Source organism: Phoenix dactylifera, unplaced genomic scaffold, assembly GCF_009389715.1.
Source record: "Phoenix dactylifera cultivar Barhee BC4 unplaced genomic scaffold, palm_55x_up_171113_PBpolish2nd_filt_p 000498F, whole genome shotgun sequence".
In the NCBI taxonomy this organism is placed as follows: domain Eukaryota; kingdom Viridiplantae; phylum Streptophyta; class Magnoliopsida; order Arecales; family Arecaceae; genus Phoenix; species Phoenix dactylifera.
In genome coordinates this window covers 127038-132550 of record NW_024067917.1, presented here as the reverse complement: position 1 = coordinate 132550, position 5513 = coordinate 127038, and the positions used below count along the sequence as shown (strand labels likewise).

General features: G+C 38.8%; 1 non-coding gene across 1 annotated transcript; it reads left to right on the top strand.

Annotated features, from left to right (window-relative positions):
* Positions 1-5184: 5184 nt before the first annotated feature.
* Positions 5185-5290, top strand: LOC120106241. The gene has a single exon (XR_005508434.1). It is a non-coding gene; the product is annotated as a small nucleolar RNA R71 (small nucleolar RNA).
* The last annotated feature ends 223 nt before the right edge of the window (positions 5291-5513 follow it).

Genomic DNA, 5513 nt, shown 5'->3' with positions numbered 1-5513 from the left:
AACAGAGTCCATGATTCTTCTTCCGTGCACCCGAGCAACTTCCCATATTCCGCGATGCATCCCAAGTGATCGGTTCTTTCAATTTTGAAAATAAACTACGCAATAGCACGTATCCTGTAGGATAGTGATTACGGGTGTCGGTCCACAGGGATTGGAGACAAGTTATTTTTCTTTTAAAGTAAATTAAGAAGAAGAGTTTGCTAACTTAATTATACTGAATTAATCTATGAGTACGAATTGAAATTTATCAAAGTAGATAGATCTAGGGTTTGGAATCCACCGCGTAGTATTGCATTAGAGACTGTGTTCTTAATTTTTATCTTTTGGAGAGGCATGCAAATTGGCTACAAGCCTTTTAAAATAAAATCATAAAGAGTTTTAGGAAGATCCATCTTCGGTATAGCATGAAGTGTTTACCTAAGTATGTTAATCTAGGGTGCAGCACACCTCATCTTCCTAGGCATGGATCATCTTAGACTACTTTAGCAAATATGAATAGTAAATGGCATGCTCAAGGTTTAAACATCATAAAATAAATTTTCATTGAGAATTTAAACAAACTCCAAAAAAAAAAAAATTAAAAGAGTAAGAACTACAATGCCCTGATACATTACTAGGGCTTCATCCAGCCCTAGATTGGACGTCTAGCTGCGCATGGCTTCCGGACGACCTCCCATCTTCATATAAAAAACTTCAGCTCCTATTATTCCCGAAATAACCCAAAGTATTCTCTCTCCCCCCCTCCTTTTCTTTTCTTTTCTTTTCCCCTGAACAGAATGTCTCCCCTGTTCTTCAAACCATCCTTTCCGCCTCCCTCACCGATGGCCACCCTCCTCCTTTTATAGCTATCCGGAGTGCTCGTTCGGGAAGGAAGAAGAGATCACGGCTGGCTGATTCCGGGGCGTGATGCCGGAAGGCAGATCGCGGACGAAGAGGATGAAGGGCCGTGGGATCAACGGAATGGAGCTGGGGGGGATCTGGTCGCCGGCTGCACCGCGGGATGAGAGGAGATCTAGGAGATAGCTGGGTGCACGAAAGGCGGCCTGGTTCATCGCGTGATACACTGGGAGCATGCGTAGCTTGTCTCGGACGCCCGGAACGGCAGCTGTGCGGAGGCGGGGATGCAGGCGGATGAAGAGGCGGAGGATCTGGTCGCCGGCTGCACCGCGTGGAGGATTGGAGCGTCGGCTGTGACGCGTGGATGGAACGGGCAGGGGGGCGCTCTGTGAGGCGGGATCACGGGAAGGATACATAACGGGAGGAAGGAGATAAATAGTGAAACAGTTTTAATATTTTTTTTATTATTATTATTATATTATTTCTCACTGTTCATATGAACAGTGTTTTTACGGGACACTGTTCATATGAACAGTGAATAAGTGATTCTCCCCAGAATTATTTTTATTTATTTTATTATATTCATTATTTCCCCTTTTTTTTGTTTTAAATTTATAAATTTTATATGAAGGCAGGTAAGGAATTGGTTGGTAATTGACTTTGGATTTGAGGTGGGTCATGATGGTTGACTTGTCCTTGAGCCCATTGTCATTTAAATTTAATTCTTGCTAAGCTGCTTCAGATCGAACTCGACCAGACAAGACTAAAAACAAGACCGTGATCTAATAAAAAGGGTTAATCAAACCTCTGCCCCATACAAAATTAATTATAACTTTCGATCGAATCAGGACCAAAACCCATTTAATTATAACCTTAGCTTGACTACAATTCTATCAGGTTACCAAACCGGGTCAACACAATCTCCTCCTTATATGTTTTCCTGTAATTTTCATGAAAGATTGCAAACAAGAGAGAGACAAGTTCAGAGTCTGATTTAAGAAAAGAATTATTTGCTTTTTACCATATTTTAAATTTATTTCAATGATCATTCAATTTCATGGTAAAATACGTATTTATCAGTTTAAGAACATTGATAAGTGCTATGGTAAGATAACTAAATTATAGATTATCAAGCACTTATCACACCCCCAAACCTATATTTTGTTAGTCCTCGAGCAAAATAAAACTAGAAAAGAAGAATTCTAACTCACTTTCGCAGGCATCGCGGTTACATTTACCATATGTAACAAGGCTTTAAACCCCTAGGTTATCCTAGTGGACGAGTTATAGTCTCGTGAGGGTTTTCAGTGAAGATACCCACAAACTTAAATAAATCATTTATTATTATTGTTATTATATTTTTTTTTTAGATCGATTGATCTATGAAGTGAAAATCAAATTCCAAATGCATACTAGTAAAGAATTTCAAAAACTCTCCTTTTTTTATTATTATTAAAATCTAATTTAAGATACATAAATAATAAGAGTTTCAAAGCACACACGGTTTTATTTACTAAGTCAGCCCAAATCCTAGGTCAAAATGCAATTCAAGTTGAGGTCATTAAGTTTCCGTTAGGAAATTGTAAGACTTATTTATACTGGAGTGCTCAGTGAAATCTGGACCGTACACAAGCTAAGGGTTCGGATCTCCAAAATATTGCTAATACTAGTAGTTTCCAAGGATTGGTCGAAAGGACCTACTCACTGATTCAAAATCATCTTATCTGCAGGATTTCGAGAGTTGTGGATATTTACTTTAGTACCTCACGGGCTTTATCTGTAATATTCCATTTTACTCGAATTTCTACAACGACGGCTTTCACACTATTGTCTTTTATAAGGTCAATACAAAGTTTTTTTTTTAAAAATAAAAGATGTATAAATTGTGCACTTTTACTCTTGTGGTGATTTCTCCGTGTAACGAGCAATCAGTCGACAACTATCACACCAGTTGGCACAAGGTGTCAGGCATCAAGACTCCCCTACGGACTTATGCTCGGAGTTCTCATCATAAGCCCACTTGACTTTTGACAATAGGTAGTCTTTTTCGATGTTCCTGACTAAATCCATTATTATTGATGATTTTTTTTTTGATTAGATAAGTATGATTCATCAGGGTCCAAGGTTGCTACTATACTATCAACATAATGTCGAGCCTAGAATTTAGAAGTGTCGGCCAGTGTGTAGTGAAATTCTGAAGTATTAATTAGCTTACAACTCCCTAAGAGAGACTTAATGAAAAGAACTTAAATTTGTATTACTTCCGACTAGTCATTGGGCTTTTTAGATTTTATATACCTTGTGTGTTTATCATTCTTGCATAAATGTATAGAAATTAGGTTTTTAAAAACAAAAACTTTTTTTTTTAATTTTATTATTATTATTATTATTTTATAAAAAATGAAAATGAACACATTTTTTCTTTTTTCTTTTTTTTTTGTTTTGGATGAAAATCAAGATGAATACCCCCAAACCTAAACCTAACATTGTCCTCAATGTTAAAAAAAAATCTAAGAGAATTGGGTTGCCTCCCAACAAGCGCTAAGTTTATTGTCTTCAGCCAGACACAGTGAGATAGTTTTTGCATCTTCTTCTATGAGGTCATCTATTTTGTCTATCATAAAACACTCAACTTTCCTCGCGGGTTGGTCGGCCGCATTGAACACATTTAATTTTACTTTCATGTTCCCAAATGATATGTTCATTACCTCCGTTCTACAATTTATGCACGCATTGGCTGTTGCTAAAAAGGGGCGCCCAAGGATCACGGGGATTTGTTTCTTAGGATTAGGCTCATGTTCCATATCAAGGACGATGAAATCTACTGGAAAATAGAATTTGTCTACCTTGACAAGAACATCTTCAAGTATCCCACGTGGTGTTTTTATAGATCGATCAGCCAATTGAAGGGATACCGAGGTTGGTTTTAACTCACCTAACCCAAGTTTCTCATAAACTGAATAAGGTAAAAGGTTGACACTTGCCCTTAGGTCTAAGAGTGCTTGATCAATGAAATTATTTCCTAAGACACAAGAGATGGTGGGAGCACCAGGATCTTTAAATTTCGGAGGGGTGTTGTGTTGGAGAATAGAACTCACTTGCTCAGTTAGGAAGACCTTTCTAGGCACATGTGTCCTAGATTTTCGCTTTTGGATACAAAGGTCTTTGAGAAATTTGGCATAGGAGGGAACTTGTCTAATAGCATCAAGAAGCGGAAGGTTGATTTTAACTTGTTTGAAAACCTCCATCATCTCCTCTAGTGAAGTTCCCTTTTTGCCAAAGGGAGAGGGTGAATTAAGAGCTTCAGAAAATGGGGCCTTTGGGATGTGAGTTTTGGCAGAAGGTGGACTAGCTGAAGAAGAATAAGAAGAAAAAGGTTTTAGATTTTCATTTGACATATTTCTATCCTCTTCTTCATCTTCCTTATTGTTATCTTCCCCAATCTTATTGTCTACTACACGTCCACTCCTTAGGGTAGTCAAAGCATTGGCTTGTTCATGATGAATTGCATTTAGTTGATTTTCTTGAGCCATGTATTGTCCCCTAGGATTACTTAATGGTTGGCTTGGAAGCTTTCCTTCCTCTCGCTTATTCAGTGCATTAGCTAGTTGCCCCATTTGGGATTCTAGCTTGGCGATGGATTGCGTGTGAGAGTGCACCAATTGTGTAATGGTTTCCAAACCTTGAAGGGCGTTCAACACTTTCTCCTTAAAGGCTGTGTTTCTTTGGGGTGGAGGAGGAGTGTGTTGAAATTGAATCGAGGGACGGTAGGGATGAATATTTTGTGGGGTTTGAAAATTCTGAGGATTTTGAAAATTTTGGAAATAGGGTTGGGCTGTGTTCGAAGCTTGCTGCTTCCAAGAAAAGTTTGGATGATTTCGCCATCCCGGGTTATATGTATTGGAAAATGGGTCAGTACCTGGTCTAGGCTGTGTTTGAGCAGCATTGATGTGTTCTTGCACGAGTTCGGGGAATTGGGGCGCTGAAGGGCACTCATGAATTGGGTGGGATGGGCTAGAACAGATAGTACACACTTGTGCTTGGGAAGAGTTCATGTAATACCCACCTATCATCAGTTGGTCAATCTTATGGGAGAATGCATCTACCTTGTTAGAAAGGTCCACAGAATGACTTATTTCACAAATAGTCCCTTTTCTTGGAGAATTCGGGGGTGCTTGACCAGAACAAGAAGCATGGTGGAGGGAGTTTTCATTAAGATTTTCAAATAATTGCCATGCTTCATGCTCATTTTGAAGCATGAATGTTCCCCCGCATGCAGCATCGATCATCTGACGGTTTCGTTCAGTCAATCCGTCATAGAAACATTGCACTAGCTGCCACTTAGGTATTTGATGATGAGGGCATTTACGGATTAGGTCCCGAAATCTCTCCCAAGTTTCATGAAATTCTTCTCCCTCAGTTTGGGAGAAGCTTGTAATGGCATGTCTAAACTGGTTCGTTCTTCCTATGGAAAAGTATTTTTTTAGGAATTCTTGTTGCATTTGATCCCAAGAACGAATCGAGTTGGCTTCTAAAGAATTCAGCCATTGTTTGGCTCTATCTTTAAGGGAGAAGGAGAATAATCTAAGTTTCAGAGCATCATCAGTGAAGTTCTGAATCTTGATAGTGGTGCAAATCTCAAGAAATTCATCTAAATGTTGGTATAGGTCTTCCTT